Here is a 19901-nt window from a genome sequence, read left to right as displayed (position 1 = left end):
GAACTAGAAAATATTCAGAAAAGAGTAACAGTGTTTAGTAAACAGAAATGCACAGAAAATTCTTAGAATGAAGAAAAACCATAGAAACAGGAGGAGCAAGGAGAAAATGGGAACTAGTTGTTCAACCCTTCACCAATGTCAAAATTAGAGTATACTACATGAAGCTACTAGATGCAAAGTTCAAAACAAACGCAAAGAGAGATTTGTGGCCACTCAGGGTGTAGAGGACTTCTAGAACATGTTGTAGTTGTTAACATACTTTAAATAGCAGATTGGATAAATTCAAAACAGATCATAATACACTAGCAATTATAAATATGTAGAAACCACATGCAGATAACAGAATCTCTGAGCTTAAAAGAGCCAGCATTATGGAAATCACTGGGGAAGTGCCACACATGCTTGTACTGTTCTTCAGCTGCTCTAGACATTTGCTTGTAAGCGCAGTTAGAAACTGTGCTAGGAGGATTTATTCTTTCCTTTTTTAATCTGACACACTACATTTTCACATACATTCAAAGAGTGTGGCCACAACTAGGGTAGCTTCCATGCAAATGCCAGCAGGACTGTACTGACTGGGAAGGTCAGAGAAGTGCTGAGATGAAACTCCCTTCCTTCACCTCAGTGAGCGCAACCTTGGAGTGAATCTGGAGAAGTTTCCTCATCACTGACAAAGTTCAGATATTTCTTGCTGTCATGCTTTCCAGCTGGCATGCAATCTCCCTGCTCCCTTTCAAATGACTTTTTAAAACACTGCTTTGCAGCCTTGTTTCAGACCCAGCCACCTGGCAAAAGGGAACACCAGAGCTGGACCTGGGAGCTGCAAATGGATTGGGAAGTGCAGCACTTACAGAGATTTGGTGTGGGGTTGTTTTTTTGTGTTGTTTCTTTTTTTCTTTTCTTTTCTTTTCTTTTTTTTTTTTCCTCAGGTTGTTGACAGCAAACACTGCCTGTAACAATTCTGTGCTTAATTTGATTTTCAAGCTGGTAGAGACCTGGCACAAGCCAGCAGGTTCTGTCAGTGTTGAGGGATTTTTTTTTCTAAGAGACTAAATAAACTCTGTCTTTTCTTCTGAACAATATTGAAAAATGAGGAGCAACAGCAAACAAAACCAAACAAAACATACCCAAAGGTCTGACCAGGCAGTGGAAGAAGAACAATTAGACTCCTTATTTTAGCCTACCCATGGGTATTAGCAAACCTTAGGGTGAGACACAAACAGAGGTACCTGAAATGAAGCACAGACGCCTTGGGTAATGGGGTTTTCTGTGGTTTTTTTTTTTTTTTTTTTTGGCTGAACTCTTCATTCTCTGACTCTACCAAAGAATTTATCTGGAACAGAGAGTATTAAATCATCACTCTTAATAAATCATTGCTTAGAGAAAATTAAATAAATATATAAATCCAGGAGCTTCAGTTCTCCTCTTGCTGAGAAACAAATGCCAAAATCCAAAGTGTTACAGTTAGCTGTACTTCAGTGGCATAAAAAAGGATGGACTCACAGGTATTACTCAAAGAGATATACTGTACCTTTAGATAACTGAGTAAACTGAAAATATTTCTCAAGCAATGTTAAGTGTGCTGCACAGAAGGGCAAGTGCCATAGGAAATGTTGCCTTTGGCTGCACATTTCTGGAGATATTCAAGGTAAGGTTGAACCAGGCTCTGAGCACCCTGATGTAGATGTCTCTGTTCATTGCAGGGGTGTTAGATCAGACGGCCTTTAAGAGTCCCTTTCCACTCAAATGATTCTATGATTCTATTCTATTCTTTTGTCTGTGAGGGATTACTACTTCCATGTTTGATAGAGCCTTAGAGGATGCATGTAGGGGAAAACAGAAATAAAAGTAGACAATTAGGAGACCCGGGTTCAGATCCTGATGCCTCAAAAGGACCTATCCTAGCCAGGGACAGACCTTGGCAATGGTTGGCTCTCTATAGGGTCAAAGCACCCAAGCCCAAACCCCATAGGAGACCCAGTGCAATGAGCCCAGGAATGGCCGCTCTGTGCCCAGTTCACCTCTCCATGATCGGGTTTATCCTTTTTGAAAAGAACATGAGAGTTGTTCCCTTGCACAAGTGATTTGTAAATCACCTTGACGAATTTGAAAATAGCAACAGCAGAAATCTGGAGGTTGAACTTTAAGAGTCTATCTTTCTCACCCACAAGTGAGCTGGATTTCCTAACAGGCTTTATATTTTAAGAGATGTCTCGCTTGAACACATTTTGGGCCACGTTTTTGTAATGGGTGCTTTGTTTCCTAAGCCTTCGAAGACATAACCTGCAATGCTAAGAAAGGCAGAAGATTAAGTTGTGGATTCTTTGTTTGACATGCATGGCCACTAATTGCTAAAGAGAATAAGCTTTTGAATAGCCTTGACATTTTCACTGAATGCACACCTGCAGATTCTGTATTTTTCTTCCCTCTTTTCTAGGATCTGCCTACAGGAAGGAGGAAGACAAGGCCCTTTTTCAGGGCTTTGACCTTCAGTGAGAAATGGAAAGATGGGGGTCAGCTACCTATGTACCTGCATAGAGGAGATAAATCAAATTCTCTGCTGCAGAGGGAAGACATGCAGGGTGTCCTCCATACGCGGGCAAGGAGAGGTTGAGAGAAAAGCACTATGGTGCACATTCCTTTCACCAGGCAGCCTAAAAAATGACACATTCAGGAAATTTAAAGTCTCTGTGATTTTATCTACAGTAAACTTTATTTTCTCCTTCTCCTATTTGTTTCTGAATGGAAATGAAAGAAAAAGAACCAGGGTATTTACCCATCTGCAGTAAGGACCAAACTTACAGCTGATTTTATGAAGTGCGAGGGTCAACTGAATGAAACATTCAGTTGTTTAAGCCTTATATGCAGAGTACAGAGCCACTGTAATTGCTCAGGGAAATAATCAATTATTAATACAAACATTGTTATTAATACAGATAACAATATAAATTAATACACAAAAGTGTCAGACAAAAGAAATGCACATCCCTGAAAGTGGAAGGTGGCCATGTGCATATAAGAAGAGTAAGCAACATGCTTTATTTGCCTGCACTGAGCCAACAGGATAGTAAGAACCAGGAAACACCATCCTTGCTTTTAATACCATCCTGCTATTATAAGCTAGTCAGACAAAAATAATTCATGTGAGAATTAATTTTAAAAATGGCTTTCTAAAGAAAGAGATTATTTTTTCCCCCCACTTAATTGATTTTACTCTCACTTTCCTTTCTGTTTCCTCTCCCGGAAAAAAGTGCCACGAGCAATAGGGTAGGTACTTTAATACCAGAATTATCCTAGAAAATATGAAACACCCCAAGGTTTTCAGAAAGGAGGGTGTAAAATACAGCATATTTTAGCACTTGCAAAGAAGAAATGTCTTGAGCTGGAGTGGCTGGAATCTTGAGAAACTCCTGTTTTGGCCTTTTATTTTACATATTTTTTTAGTTTCATATCACTTTTAGATGGCCTCATCTTCCTATGCTGTGATAGTTCATATATCAGGTTAAGTACCCCGCAAACCAGTTCAGCCACAGAACCGCGCTGCAGGCTCACCTCAGTCACAGGACAATGCTGAGGAGTAGGAGGATTCCTTGATACCCAAGCACTGCTGCTTTGCTCTGTTCTCCCACAGTTCATTTGTCTCACAGACAGTGAACAGGAAGGCTCCTTCATCCCATGAAAGTGGAACAAAACCTGCTCTGCAGACACAGGGCAAGAACACAAGCCTGACTTCTGAGCCTCATTTCAATGCATTCTTTAATTCCACACTTGTGAGACCTTGAGCATTTGTGTTTGAGGCAGAGTCAAGAGAGGCAGCTCAGCTTTCAAAAAGCACTGGAGGACTGAGTTGAAGAAAAAAAATAAAAATAAAAGCAAGCCATCTGATAAAAGCATAACTCAGAGACTAGATAGAAGCCAGGAAAGTGTTGCAGAGTGCTGATTGCAAAGTGATAGACAGAGGTTTCCATTTCACACACTGTCATTATAATCTTGCAGTCCCAGTTCCACAACGTCATGACAAATTCCTCACACAAAGGGGAATAAAAAAGGAGTGAAAGAGGAGAAATAACTACACAGCCCAGGAAAGGAAACACAGGAAGGGGAGGGGGCATTTGTTTACGCATTCAGCAATTTGCAGCATTGGTATTTACCATTCACAACCTGAACTCTCATGTTCCTGAAGGTGAAGACAAAAGGGCAAGATAAAACCAGAAAGTGCTTTGGAGTACTGGATGATGTGTTCCATTTCCAGATATAATTGACACAGACTAAATTCCAAGAGTACAAGTGCCAGGAAACTCACAGAGCTGTCAGACAATCAGAGGATCCTCTTGTGACTCACCCTAATCCTCTGAGATAGTTGCCTGTCTCTCGTGAAGAGCCAGAGTCCTTCAGTGAAGAGGACGATGACATAACAAATACCTATGTTGCTCGGCTCTTAGGAGCCTCTATATGCTCTACATGAAAAAATTTCAATTTCAGTCTATCTATGGAGGCACTATTGAGAAAATGCTATAGCTCATAATCCTCCAAAAAAATCACTGTGAGTCTCCCCTTGAATGGAAGCAAAAGTGTATTGAAAGAGTAGATGCCACAGGGTGCTGTTAGTAACTGAAAAATAAAATCAGTGACAAGGAAAGAGGGGACATCTGGATCTCTGTTTTTACCATACGAAAAATAGAGAAATAAAAAGCAAAGAATGGGGCCAGCAAAAGAAGGAAGAGAAGTCACACCTTAAGGCCAAGAGCTATCCCTGTGCTTCCTTCTACTCATAAAAAAATGTGAAAAACACAGAGGGACATAAAAGACATCATGGAGAAGCTAAAGAAAAAGATGGCAAAGCAGATATCAAATTGGAGAAGAATGGAAGAAGTGGCAGAATGGTGGGCAGACTGAAAGGTAAATGAAGCCACTGTTCGCTTGTGTTCTGATCTCTCTTTTCATCTCTAGCAGTAAGATGCAGTGTTTGTGTATACTTTATTCTCTAAAAGCACTCCAGACTCTTTGCTGTTATACTCTTAAAACATGCATCTTTAAAATGATGATAATTCACTAAATACTTACACCAGACTTAATTTCATTTCAAGGCATCAACTGAACTGGAATAGAAAACCTTCATTTTCTTAGCGAAACTTTGCACCTCATAAAGGTTTTATCTGTTGCTATGGCACGGGTTTTACCCAAAGGAGTTACTTGCAGAATAGCAAAGAAGAGGGAATTTTTCAGTTCCTTTCACATACACATTTTCATACCCCAGATATTTTAATTTAATCATATTTTACCTTCATCTTTCAGAGAGTTTATTTTATTCTTGAATAAGTTGCATGTCTATATCAGCAGTATAGAAGGATTCATTCTTATCCTCTTCCCCACTGTAAACCAAAATCTACTTTTAATTACAGAATATCAGCTACTTCTCTTTGATGACATTCAAGTGCTTATTCTAAATTGATAGAGCAATAGAACAACTGCCATGGTATTTTCATACATAGAGCGATGACCTTTTTAATATGATTTCCTGGAAACAATGGAAGTACATTCATCAGGTTATATAGAAATTGGTGCTGCTTTTTTTTTTTCCTCAGACATTCCTCTTTCAATTTACAATGACATTTGATAGGAGACATAAAAATGTCAATAGATCAGTGTTGGATTTTTTTTCAGCAGCCTCATCTGACAAGAATTTCCCATCCCTGTTTCTTTTTTACTGCAGTATGTTGTTCACTCATTTGGGCCTACTTCAATTTGCTTATTAAATATGTAAGATCTTCATTATGCAACCAGGAGTTGAATCATGTAAGATTAACACAAAGCCCATGTGAGAGGATTTTTTTTAACAATATTAATATTAATGGTATGTGCAGCTCACATATTTTTGTACTTTCCAAACCCAAATGTCAATACAGTGGATAAGCTGTACTTTCCTTTCTTGTCTTTGTCTTCTCTAAAGAAAGGATGACATTCAACTTAAATAAAAGCAAAACTTCATACATTTCCAGTTAAGTTCCATTTCTGAATCCAAAGATTCATGGTTACTATGGACTGTCTGGCCACTGACACAAGAGAAAGTGTAACCTGAGAAAATAACTAAAAGAATTTGTATTCTTCATATTGACTTATGCAATTTCATAAATCACACAGTTTATACACAGGTAAAGGATTTCACTAATGACCTAATGGGCATTGCTGTATTTGACTAGCAGGAACCTGGTCTCAAACCCTTACAGAGAAACTGAGGGAAACTGAGATGCTTGGATGGCATCCAAAGCAGACAAAGCAAGCTGAGGAGGAGTAGCTTCAACTTAATCAGTAGGCAGTGATGGAAGATAAATCCATCTTAAATCTACTTCTTGTCAGACTTTACCCTGAAACATGCTTCTGAAAGGCTGCCTTAGAGACTCTTTTTTTCATAGAGCCTAGCACACCTCAGTCCTTTCTTTCCAAGAACACATGGAGGAGGAAGTATCACATACTTCCCCTGGATATACAGTAGCTTAGCAGGTGAGTGTTCACTCAAAAAATGGCTTCAGTTCTTTGCTATGTCTGACACAACTCAAATTCACATCTCTTGGAGAAGTTACAGTGAAACATTTTGACAATTACTGTGTTTTTCCACATCCACATCTCATCTCATCTTTTGACTTTTCTGTGATTGTCTCCTGCTTTCACAGAGTACAGCAGAACAGTGGGATCTGCTATTGGAAGGCCAGGACAGAAAGCAGAGAGTCCTAGCTTTACTTCAGCATTCTTGGTTCTGAGGGCCAGACTGCTGAATAGCTTTATTGGCAATATGCAAACAACCTTCTTGTCCCTTTTGAAAGAGACCCTCCATTCTCTCCTCCCAAGACAGTTATTTCTTTTGCCACCAGTTAAAATACAGAACCAAATGTTAAGGCGTCTTCTAAAGAACAGCCTTCCTTTCTCCCAGAAGGAGAGCGATCTATTAACTGGCCTGCAGAATCCTCCTCTCTCACACCTCCTGTTTCAGGACCTTGCTTGTATCAGGAATGGTGTGGTGAGCAGGACTAGGGAAGTCATCCTGCCCCTGTACTTGGCAATGATGAGGCCCCACCTCGAGTGCTGTGTTCAGTTTTGGGCACCTCAGTACAGAAAGGACATTGAGGTGCTGGAGCAGGTCCAAAGAAAGGCAACAAGGCAGGTGAAGGGCTTGAAGAATATGCCCTACGAGGAGAGACTAAAGGAACTGGGGCTGTTTAGTCTGGGGAAGAGGAGGCTGAGGGGAGACCTTATTGCTCTCTTCAAATACCTGAAAGGTGATTGCAGTGAGAGCAGGGTTGGTCTCTTCTCACTGGTGACAGGACAAGGGGAAATGGCCTCAAGTTGCGCCAGGGGAGGTTCAGGTTGGATATCAGGAAAAACTTCTTTACAGAAGGGGTTGTTAAGCACTGGAATAGGCTCCCCAGGCAGGTGGTTGAGTCACCATCCCTGAATGTGTTTAAAAACCATTTGGATGTGGTGCTCAGGGAAATGATTTAGCAGTGGGTTGTTAGAGTTAGGGTAGTATGGTTAGGTTACGGTCAGACTCGATGATTTTAAGGTCTTTTCCAAACTGAGCAGTTCTATAATTCTATGATCAATTAATATATATATATATTTCTTTTTCCAGGAGATGGCTTCAGAAGAGGAAGACCCTATAGACTCATAGCTGTGTCACACTGTAGGGAGGGAAGAGGTACAGAATAGTACGTGATAGAGGCAGGAACTGAAAGAATCCGATTATTCTCCTTACTTTAGGTTTTCTATAAAAGAGAGAAAAGTATCATCAGCACGTCCATCTCCAGTTACATCTTAAAAGAAAGTGAAAGTACTATTGTGATCTCTGGAGGGTTCAACTCTATGTTCACATTCTATGACACTGACAATAAAATTCATTACATTCAAATTTATATTTTAAGTCCAGAGTCCAGCAAAAGAGAACGAAAGTTCACTATAATCATGTTGGATGTACGGCACTGAAGCTGTAAAAGCATAGAAATACTCTGAAGTATTATAGAGCTAATGCTAAAGCTGTCAGATAGGTCAGGATGAGACACAGTTCTCTTCATTCAAACTGATACCAAGTGACAACTTGTGCATAGCTTCTACATTCAGAAGTGGCTGAAGTGACTGTCTATTCAGACAACTTGTTTATTGCAGAACAGAAAATTCTTCCAAGTTTAATGTTTTTAAATACTGTTGCTGGTGTTTTTTTGTTATAGTTGTTTTCCTTTCTTTCTTGATCTTTTCTGCTCCTGATATACAGGAGGCCTGGAACTAAATGTTTAAAAAAAAAAAAGTAATTTAAAAAATATTCACATTGGGCACAGTGGGCACATTAGCATTGCAGGAAAGGATGTTGTTCACATAATACTTGCTGAGGACGCTCTTAAGATTTTAAGGATTAGATTTTGATCTAAAATAAAACATTCAAAAATTGATTTACTTTCACTCTATGCTGTTAAAATGAACTTGAAATATTTAACCCATTGAGGAAACTCTTGAGTTGAGGTGGCTGTGGCTTGAGCTTGAAGACAGTAAACAATGAAAGAAACTCTCTTCTGTGATGAAAATAAAACTTTACGTTGCATATACAAGTAAATTAATCTGTGTTCTAGGAATGACTCAAAGAAAATAAAATCAATCACATTTATAAGCATCTTGTGACCTTTACCCATTTCCCTGGAAGAGAAATAAAATGAAGACAACTGTACCTTAGTTTCCACAGTGTTCCCTGGGTGTTTGATTGGAATCTGACTGGGAAATGATTCAGACAGCTAGATAACAAGAAAACCCATTTATCAATGTGACAGGTGCTTGATTTTATATGAGTTTAAATAACCAGTGATGGAGTAGTGTTGTCTTTTTCTCATCTCAACCTCATAACCAATGTTTAGACTCAACTAAAGTTTCCACCTTGTAGTAATCAAGTTACACGGATTCAAATTGTTATTCATGAATTCAAGGAGGTTAAAGCTAGAGATTCATTAATGCAGTGTTGTCAGCAACAGCAAGCAGGTCCATGGCCTAGAACAGAGTGGTAATTGGTAAATCTGAAAGCTGGCTGGTTAATGGCTGTTTATTAGCCTCTAATACATTCTGTGTTACAAGATTTGACACTAGATATTCCTACTGAGCCACAACATCCTAGCAGTTCACCTTTCTTGTACATCAGTGGACATGTGCCAGAGCTTAACTGTGCTATGGAGGAAAAGAAATACAGCTCACCACTCCTTATACATATACTCCCACACAGTGTGGTCTTCCCCATTTAGACACTCTGAGACTTAATGAGCACTACAGCCCTGAAACACAGAGCATCACTTATCAACAAGAATATATCAGGCAGTGTCAGTTCTCTCATTTCTGTCTGCATTGAGTAAGCTCAATGTATTTTGGCCTATAACAGAATTAGGTGTTTATTCATTTTTTTAAGGAAACTTTCCTCACTTGACTGGCAAAAGAAAAAATATTTATAATTTTTCTGAAACTTATCCTTTTTTCTATCAAATAAACTTACAGTTTATGTAGAAACATGTAGCTTTGTCCATCTATTTTGATTTACTTTTGAAGCACAAAATTTTAGAAAGAATGAATCAGTAGCAGAAATATCCCTTTTCACATCTCTTTTTAAAGTCTGCTAATGTGAAAGTCTAAAAGTCATATTCACAGCATGACACTCAGCTACGGAGGAAGGCATGTGTAAGGCTAGGCAGGATTCAGCTGAGTCGTCAGCTCCATCACAGGCTATCAGAGTCCTGTCAACAGTTGCCACCTTGAATAATTCCTTCTATTAATATAGCTCTGTGCTTATCTTTGCTTACATAGGCAGGTTTCTCATCACTCAGTATAGGATATGCTATCATAACTCTAAGAATGAGTGTTTTTCTTCTGATTTCCAGCCTGAATTTATTTATACATACTTTGTTCTTTGCCCACCATGCCCTTTATCTCATATCCTTCCTACAGGTTCTCTCTCCTGAGTAATCTCCTGAGTAATCTCCTGAGAGCAGTCAGTCTTGAGCTTATTATGTGAAAAAATGCCAAAATCTTATATTCTTCTATAGGAGAAGATTTCCAGTTCAGCTGTTCTCTGCACACTTCAGTCTGAATTAATTCTTTAAAACAGGTGAATAGAAAAAATAGATAGGGGATAACAAAAAAAGAACCACACAAGCTTTACATAGGGCTGTTAATGCTTTGCTATTTCTATTTCAAATACTTTGTCTAAGCCATGTTAGTGCCAAATTAGCTTCTTTCCATAGGTGTTCTATAGTAATATGATGATTGAGAAAAACACTCAGGATACCTTTCATTTTTCCTATTGCTAAATATTGAAAGTGCTCAGTGTTTTGTATTAGTTCTGGCATGCACAACCTTCTGTTTTCATCACTGCAGGACCTCAAGGTTACTCACTAAATTCTGCATAGTATCTGGATCCTCTTTCTTTATTGGCATCCTATCTTCAAAATGTTAACACATTTCAGAAGCATTATTTACCTTGTTAGTAGTAATGACTAGTGCAATAGAAAGTATTAAACAAGATGAGGGTTTGAGGATTTCAGCTACTAAACTCCTTCCAACCTAATGATTTTCCTTTCTTGCATTCACAGAATCACAGAATTGTAATGGTTTGGAAAGGACCTCTGGAGATCATCTAGTCCAACCCCACTGCTAAATTCTAGTTCGTTTTGTACCTTACAGTCCTTTTACTAATTCTTTTGGTTTCTGTGTGTTGTTTTTTTTTCCATTTTGATATTGCTTACTGTAAGATATGACAAAACTTCACTGAAATCTAGCTAGATTTGATCTGTGGAAGTTAAGACTGACAGGGAGTTTTTTTTTTTTTTACGGTATCATTATATTGATATGCTTTCATCAAAAATGCATACCAATATTTAAAATGAAACTTAAACCGATCAGAAACACCCTGGTATTTATGCCTCACAGTACACTCTGGATTCTTGCCTGGTTTCTCAAAAGGCTGCAGATATATATCAAGCCAAGTTTTTCACAAAATTCACAGCATTACAAAGCTTTTAGGAAAGAAAAAAAAAGTAAAATCAGGCAGTTCCAATTCATTTGCCTTTCATTTGGAGTAAAGGTTGCTCAGATGCAAACTCAAGGCACAGCTCTGAGCATGCGTGTATTGAGGCAGTGTTAATTGAAGGTCTTTCAAAGAAACTCTGTAGTGTTAAACTTGTACAAAGCTCAAAACCTAACTATGAGAAAATTAGTTTCCTTGTATACTATAAGCCCGACTGCTCTTTATGAAGTGTATGTAACAAAGGTATTGCGGGCAAAAATTAACATTTCAAAAACATGATCATATCTTGGAAATATGAACTAAAATTGAGGCTAAGAAAAGACACTGAAATCTTATTGAGAGGGGGTGATTTTGCTCTTAAATTGCATACCATCAAGAGAACAACAATAAAATAAACAATCCAGGCTTGATAGGTTTCATATTGTGATGCAGTGTCATGCATGTTAATCACCATAATGAAACTTATCCCAAATTATTCACGTGCTGCATAAACAGCTTTGTAAAGTGATGCATTTAATTTTTTTGGCAATAACACAATGTTGAAATCAGTGACAATTAGAGCAAAAACCGTGTCTTTTTACTATTTTATTTGTACTAACTAATTTTCTCCTATCCAAATAAAGGTTTAACAGAATCTAAAGATAGACCCTGCAGAAACAGAATGAAAATCTTTCTTTTTCTCTCAGGGAGCAATGGACCCAGTATTAGACAATGGAAGAGTGCTAGACTATTACAAAAAGCTGCCACACATAATGGGTTAAACTTCCCACGCACAATGGGTTGTTGAGCCCTTCCAAAATTATCACAGCAGCCTCTATTCATCCATGTACACTGGTGGTGCAGACAATGAAAGTAACACAGTTGCTTTCATTATTAGTGTCATTAAATGATCTGTAACATTATTAGCAGCAAGACTGCAAATACAGAAGGCAAACTGCTAATGTAATCAGCATCAGACAAACGTTGAAAAATTGTCAATAATCTGCAATTTGCATAAAAACAGATGCTTATTAAAATCAGAGCAGAGGCAAAGAGCTCAAAGGTAAAGGCAGAAGTTTTTCAGGCGAAAATAATAAATTGTACAAAACTTGGAAAAGGAAAGGTGTTTTTCAGAGGTATTTTCTGTAGTTTGTGACCATAATTAATGAGAATAATTAGTATTATTGTTGCCATTCATACTGCAATTACTTCAAGTAGCCACAGTCAAGTACCAAAAGCCTGCTGAGGCAAACTGTTTACTGAAGTGTAAAACACTTTGTTTGCCCCAAATAGATGAGGAGCTCAATTCAGTGGGACAAATGCTTAAGTGGCTTGTTCAATGGAAATTGACTGCAACGTGTGGCTAAGGTTGATATGTACTAAATAACCTCTCTTATTGGGAATTTATTTACGTAGGTCACTCCAAAAGTAATGTTTTGTATTTATTTCCATGGAAACTACAACAGATACAAAGAGCACAATAACACTCTTTGATAGAGCAAATTCACAGCTACAAACCCTGTTTTTTCAACAGTCACCATCATTAGCTATGTATTTTCACCAGCAGTGAACAAGAACAGCATGTTGCTCTGCACCAGAGATGACCCACTGTCACTGTCATCACTGCTGAAATGCAACACCCACTGGCTCACTGTACTCATACCCACTACTAAGTCTCCATAAATGTTCAGCAAGCAGTGATGTCATTGGTTCCTTTTTTTTTTTGTTGTTTGTTTTTGTTTTTTTTTGTTTTGTTTTGGTTTTTTTTGCGTGGAGGAATTCAATTATACACCATTGCTTCATTTGTGCTTTCTTGTCAGAAGCCATTTTGTCAGACTGCCCCTCTGCTGCCATCTACTGCACGGCAACGAAATGTAATGGAATACTGGCAGGAAAGTTCAACTTTTACTGCCATACCACCAACATCCTACCCTGACGCCATGAGCCAACATAATAAAATAGAAGTTGTTACTTTCAGATCAGTTCAGTAAAATATAAATAGCAAGGCTGAAGCCATGATTGGTTCAGTCAAGTTGTTTAGACCAAACGTTTACAAAAATGAAGTCCTTGACTATTGGTTTTTAACCCATTAATTCTTCTTGATTATAAGAAAGGAAAGAAAGCTTCAGTTTTCAACAAAATTTCATTATGTCTGACAGCTTAGTGTGTACTTCTGAAGTCTAAACTTGAACTATGGCAAATTTGAGGCACAAGAAAACATAACTGTTCTTCTGCCCCTCCATACCTGGCTTTCTAGGCCTCTTGGGACTAAGTCCACCTCTGTTCCAAGAGAAGACTTGTGTTTGTTTCATTGCCTCTGGGCACTCTTAGATGCAGATCCACCTCGACCCCATTCAAATGTGTCAAGTCATTGTAACTGTAGGAATGCAACAGCACACACTGTGAATTTTGCCAACACTTTGTTACACCAAAGTCTATTTTGCATGAACAGTGATGCTCATTTTCTACTACTGCCAGACAATGAAGTCACCATATGCCAAGATCCATGAAGGTGTTCGGACCACTGATCTCTGTGCAAAAGACCTGAATAACTCTATGCCTTTTGCCTTCTTGTTCCCCCTCCTGGTATAAACAGCTGCAACCTCCAAGTACTTGTAGCATTTATAAATTAGTGGTTTTAATTACAGTGTAAGCTCCATCTCAGCCATTAAGGATAAATGTTTAAATAGTTTATGTATATAAATATACCAACATCTTCATCAGGAGAAAAGTTAGGGTCTTTAAGAATGTTACGGCTGTTTGTTAACTGCAGTCAGGGGTGGGTTAATTTTAATGAGGACCGGAGGTCTCTGCAATTTGCTGTAGTACTTGTTCCTCGGGGGAACTGATTCTGAACTAAACCTCAAAAAATTCATCATAAAAATATTACCATAAAACCGGATAAGACACACAAATCCCTCTTCAAGAAAATAAATAAAACATCAGGTTTTATCGCTCTTCTCTAATTAACACGGCAACCTTTCTACTCCTTCCTTGAGCCTCCAGGGCAAATGATGTCAGGCAGTGACATGATGCAAACACCCCAGTGAAATCGGGAGGCAGCTGGTGTGTTCAAAGAGGGAGTTATTGCCTAGCAATGTACACTGCTCTGGAACTCATCTCACACCTTTTGCAAATAAATAACTTGCACATGCTGACAATATGTCAGCTTTGGAGAAATTACAGTATGTATAGTATGCAAATTTTATAGTCACCACACATTTTGATTTTTTCCCATTTGTAGAAATGGAAAAGATATACAACAACATAAAGAGAAACAAAGAGAACTGGGTAGCCGCAGGCAGAGAAAACCCTCATCAGTAAATGAAGCATTCGTGACAGAGGAAGACACCCACATCTGAAATTCTGATAAGAGGCTTATAAAGGTGAGAAAGAGTTACACTCCTCTCATCTCCCATTCCAGCAAGTCCACATCTGTGTAGTACAAGAAATATTTGTTATGATAAATATGTGGATGACTATATCACCTGCATTATGGGAAAGTTTAGACAGTGTGATCAAAATAATCTCTTTGGGCCTTAAAATCTGTGATTACTTAGTCTACATTTTAATGTGATAGAGACTAACTAATACTCTGAACTGTCTAGATAAATATGGATTTTTTCCATCCACTTCACAGCTAAATAGTGAAGTCTATCTCCAGACTTCTCTCCTAGGACAAGTTAGACAGTCTAAATTTTGTTCATATGGAATAAAACCTACAGACGACAGCAACATGACAAGTGATTCTACATGTATTTTGACAGCAGAAAAGCTATGGTGATTATTTGTTCAGCTGGGCCTAAGTAGGAATCTGATCCAAAGATTAATACGGTGAGAGTCTTTATCTTGAGTTCAGTTGTCTCCAGATCACAGGAATTATCCTAAACTACTCTTGACTTCTTTGCCAAGACAGCAGACAAGAGTATCACAGAATCATTTATGTTGCATTATGCTGTAAAAGACTCTTAAGATCATCAATTCCAGCCATCAAAATAACTCTACCAAGTCCATCAATAAACCAAGTCCCTAAGTATCATATCCATATGTCTTTTAAATATCTCCAGTGACAGGGACTCTACCATTTTCATTGACAGCCTGTTCCAAAGCCTAACCACCCTTTCCATGAAGAAATTCTTCCTGATATCCAATCTAAACCTCTCCTGGCACAACTTGAGGCTGCTTCCTCATATGTATAGACAACAGTCTAGTATCCATGGTCCACACCTTCTGACAAGACTTTGAAGCTTTCAGAACCCGTCTAAGCAGGAGCATACATAGATTGAAAATCCTGAAGCACAGAGAGAGCAGCGATAGCTATGCTTCTGTAATACTCCCACACTGTTAGCAGTATTTTGAGGAGAAGGACCGCTGGTGACATAAGTCAGATCACAGCCAAGGAGTATAGTGCATTGAACAAGATCAAATTACTGAACACAATGGTCCTTCTCTGTTTAGTTGGCATTTAGCCAATGGCCCAGCAGCCACAGGATGAAGTTAACATGGGGGCATACTAATGAGCAATGTCTAGTTCAGCATTCCCCTTCTGACATGCTCTGAGAAGCCCAGAGGAAGCACACAGTGAGGACAGATCGGGACAAGATTTTGTTTTGGAGGAAGATCCTGCTATATAGCCTGCCGTATTTAGCATTCATGAAGAATGCAAAACTACTGCCCCTTATTTGTGGCCTTATTAGCTTTGGAGCCATTACAAGAGGCAAGGGGTTATAGATAGCAGATAATGACAAGGGTAAGAAAAAGATGGCTGTTTTCTGGATATTATAAAGGATAAAGCACAACTTTCTGTGCAAACTGGTAGCGCACAAATGGTGAGATGGCAATATTTTCTCGGTGTTAGGGCCTTTCTCCAGAGGCCGCAGAATTTTTTTGCCTTTTTGAAAGAAATCCGAAGATAAAAGGTAACAATACCCCAAAGCATGGCTGGATGAGGGGAATGAGTACTGCTGTATTTGGGGGAATCTTTAGGATGTGCAATACATAGCGCAAAACTCCACCACGCTTTTCTGCTGCAAAGGACCTGAAGGCACATGCCAGACACTGCTGATCCTATCTGGAATTTTGCAAAAATTTGCAACAGTGTCACAAATCTTATGCAACAAATAGTCAATAAGTAGAAACACATATGACAAAAAAAAAAAAAAAAAAAAAAAAAAAAAAAAAAAAAAAAAAAAAAAAAAGGCAAACTACAATGTAAATAATTGATGGTTGATTGGTGAATCCACCATAAAATGCAGTGCATTAACGTCTTTGCAGATGACATGTAAGACATTTTATCCTATTACAATAGCAATCCCAGAGAGTTTCAATTCATCCATTTACCATTATGCAGTAACCTAGTACAGCATCTTGGCAAATGTTTAATTTAAAAGATAGTACTTAAAAGTATGGTATGATTTGTTTTACAGATTAAAGAAACTTGACTCAAAATCAAACGTGACAGAGGATTGGTGTTTTCCTTCAATTTCATCAGAATTATCAGAGTCTGCATGAAAGGGTGATTTTCAGGAAAAACAACAGCAGCAGCAAACAGCAAGTCATGTTAGTGTTCTGACTTTGATAGACTATTTAAGGAGCATATGTTCCTAATTGTCAAAATGCTTATTTAAAATGACCTGAAGTATCTAATGTGAATTCAGCTACACAGCACAGACGGTAGAAGTGTGAATACTTTTGTTTTCTTTAAAGAAAGCAGCTCTGAAACAGATTGCATGTGACACAGGAACTTAATTCACATCCAAACAGCTCTACTCTGCTGAAAGATATAACATCATACATGTAACATCAGCTCCTTGTCATCCTGCCACAGTGCAGATTCCTGTCTGAACTGATGAAGAATTAGCCAGCCAATTATACTATCAGCCTAATGAACAGTTGCGAATGTTACAGCAAGAAAAATAATAGCCAGAAGATTCCAGTTGTTTGAGTACTGAATGGTGAACTGTGAAATGTCCTTATCATTCTTCAGTCCTAAAAATGCAAGAGATTGGAGTTTTTTTCTTCTTCAAGCTTTTACTGTCGCATCAGTAATGTGTAGTCTGCCACATATTTGAATAGAAATTTAAACATCTTTTGCACATAGATTACTATCTGTGGATTCAAGAAAGTTATAAATTCACTATTAACAGCAGTATTTGCAGGGTACATTTCTTAAGATCTGGATATGTTTACTTTGAAGAGTGATCCACAAATGGATTGTCAAATTAAAAAAGCCAAAGGAGAAAAGAAGTCTGTTTTCACTATTTGACCAACATGTTGAAAAAAAAAAAGGGCTAGTTAGATGAACAGTCTATGTACAGTGTAGTTAGATGAACAGCCTACAAACAGCCAGCACACTTCTACTAAAAATGACCTTGGATGGCCAAGAAGATGTTGCTGCTACAGTCACAGCCTGTTTTCTTTATGTTAATCAGAGCAAAAGGAAATAAGAATGAAAATGTAAAGCCTTCACATTTAAGACCAAGTTTTCACCAAGAAAAAAAGGAGTATATAGAAAATAGTATAAAAGCACATTTTTTTCTCCCTTGTTTTTCTAAAAAAGGAAGAAACATTCTTGATTTTTTTTAAGCTTTTTTTTCAATTAAAAATAATTTTGAACATCCAGCTAAGACATCTTTGCACCATAAATCTAGAGAAACAACGAGAGAAAACAAGAAGTTATTAGATAATTAGTAAATTAGATTTACTATGCATTTATGCCCAGGAATTGTAACTTAACAAATAACAGTTTCAGGGAGGTTCCAATACTATCAGAAAACTACAACATCATTGCAAATACAACAAAGAACATCCTGGCATAAAACAACACAAACAGAAAATAAGAAATCAATAGGTTTTTAGGATGATGATAGAAGAGCCAATGAGATAACTTGGACAGAATAATATAAGATACATCGAAATAGCCTTATTGATGCACGTCTAGGTGCCAATACTGTCATTTAAGGTATGCCTAACTTCAAGCATTTTGATTCTGATCAATATGCTCTGCTTGCTGTAAAAGAGATTAAACTTCAGTGATATATGACTACTTTTTATACATGTTCAATATAATTGCTGATCCACGGTTTTCAATCAGCATTTCCAAGGACGTGATACAGGTCCCTACTTAATCACTCGTCAGCCTCAGAAAGGCCAAAGAGGAGAGTCAATAAATACTTGTAAATAAACACTCTGGAGGCTGGGCTAGAGTTACCTTTAATTTCCCACTGGGAGAGTGGATTGTCCACACCTCATCTTGGGATGACAGATAGAAGGGTGGAGGCCCTCCAGATGATTGTGTATAAATCAAGCAATGCAGACTGTGTGCAGAAGATGCCTTCATAATATAAGGAGTAGGGCCTGGCAGCAAAAGAAAAAAAAAGTAGTTAAAATTCTGGAACAAGGAATGGATTCTGTGCACCTGGCAGCCGCAGGTTGCAACCAACAAAATGTTCTGGTCTCCAATCTCTTTAATCACAGAATCATAAAGGTTGGAAAGACCAAAAAGATCATCTAGTCCAACCATACCTAGTCAGCCCATACCTGGGACCACTCTAGACCATGTCAACTCAGTGTCACATCCACTCTTTTCTTGAAGGCCTCCAGAGGCAGTGACTCCACCACTACCCTGGGCAGCCTGCTCCAGTACCTCACCACTCTTTCTGGGAAGAAACTTCTTCCTAATACCCAGCTTGAACCTCTCCTGGCACAACTTGAAGACATGCACTCTTGTCCTGTTGCTGTTACTGGGGAGAAGAGGCTGACTCACACCTCACCACAACCTCATTTCAGGCAGTTGTAGAGAGCAACGTCTCCCCTGAGCCTCCTCTTCTCCAGAATTAATCAATCCCAGTTCCCTCAGCTGCTCCCCACAAGACTTGAGCTCCAGACCCTTCACAGCTTTGCTGCCCTTTGGACATACTCCATAATCTGACATCATGGATTTGCCATCATATAAGCACCAAATAAAGCTATCAAGTTTTAAAATACAAGATGTTGTTTCTTTAATAGGAGAGGTATGCACCAAGTGATTGCTTGCTGTATTCATTTGTACTTCTCACTGCTCGTCACAGCAGTTTCTGAGGTTTCACTCAATGCGAATCAAATACATTTGTGAACTCCTTAGGCTGTTCATGCACACATAACCAAACAAAACCCTGCTGCTATCGCACAGAACAACAAGCATCCTTATAAGCTTCTCATTCCTGACAGTATCTGGTGGAACAAGCATGCCTTGTATAAAATCAAAGCGGAGCTACTGCATGTGTTGTTATTTAAATATTTATCAAGAACCGTGTGTGCATCTGGTGTGGAAGAAAACATAAAAGTACATGAGGTCCTTGCCACAGGGAATGTACGCTCTCAGTATATGTGGTGGTGTGTGACTGTGGATAGTAATTGTTTTGCTCACTAACTCTTTAATGCTTTATCTGACACTCAGATTCTGAATGCATTGAGCCCTCCAGTGTTCGCAGTGCTTGAGAAGCTCTAGATAAACTCACATAGAACTCTCCTTTTCACATTAGCTTTTTTTTTTTTTTCCTGTATGCTTTATGTCACTGAAACCTAGGGCTGGTATGAGAGAGTAAGTACAGCCAGCGGCTAAAGCACGCTGGAGTATCAGCTTTAGCCCTTTAATGGGCTCAAATTGTCCTTTCCAGGTAAGAATTAGCCTCACATTCATACTAGAAGTCATAGGACTCTCTGGGGCGTCATGCTGTGCCTCTGTTCCTTGGGCTGCAGCCATGCCCTGCAATTGCACCATCTCCATCTAGGCAGAGCCTGGGTGCAGTAGGGATCAGCAACCTGCACGCATGTGATGCAGGCATGTGATTTGAGAGCAGTAATGGACTGAATCAGATCAAATCCTGAATCTTTCTAT

General features: G+C 38.6%; 1 protein-coding gene across 48 annotated transcripts in view; it reads right to left on the bottom strand.

The window, feature by feature from the left end:
• LOC110399220 overlaps positions 1 to 19901 on the bottom strand; it is a 585449-nt gene that overhangs the window by 70211 nt on the left and 495337 nt on the right. For all 48 annotated transcript variants that reach the window (XR_002438981.1, XR_002438982.1, XR_002438989.1 and 45 more), the window contains one exon: positions 18234 to 18379. The gene's annotated coding sequence lies outside the window, so the exon portion shown is untranslated. The remainder of the gene's footprint in view (positions 1 to 18233; positions 18380 to 19901) is intronic.

The sequence above is a fragment of the Numida meleagris genome, chromosome 5, assembly GCF_002078875.1.
Source record: "Numida meleagris isolate 19003 breed g44 Domestic line chromosome 5, NumMel1.0, whole genome shotgun sequence".
Classification (NCBI taxonomy): Eukaryota; Metazoa; Chordata; class Aves; order Galliformes; family Numididae; genus Numida; species Numida meleagris.
The sequence above is the reverse complement of the archived record's forward strand: the minus strand, read 5'-3'. Positions and strand labels throughout refer to the sequence as shown.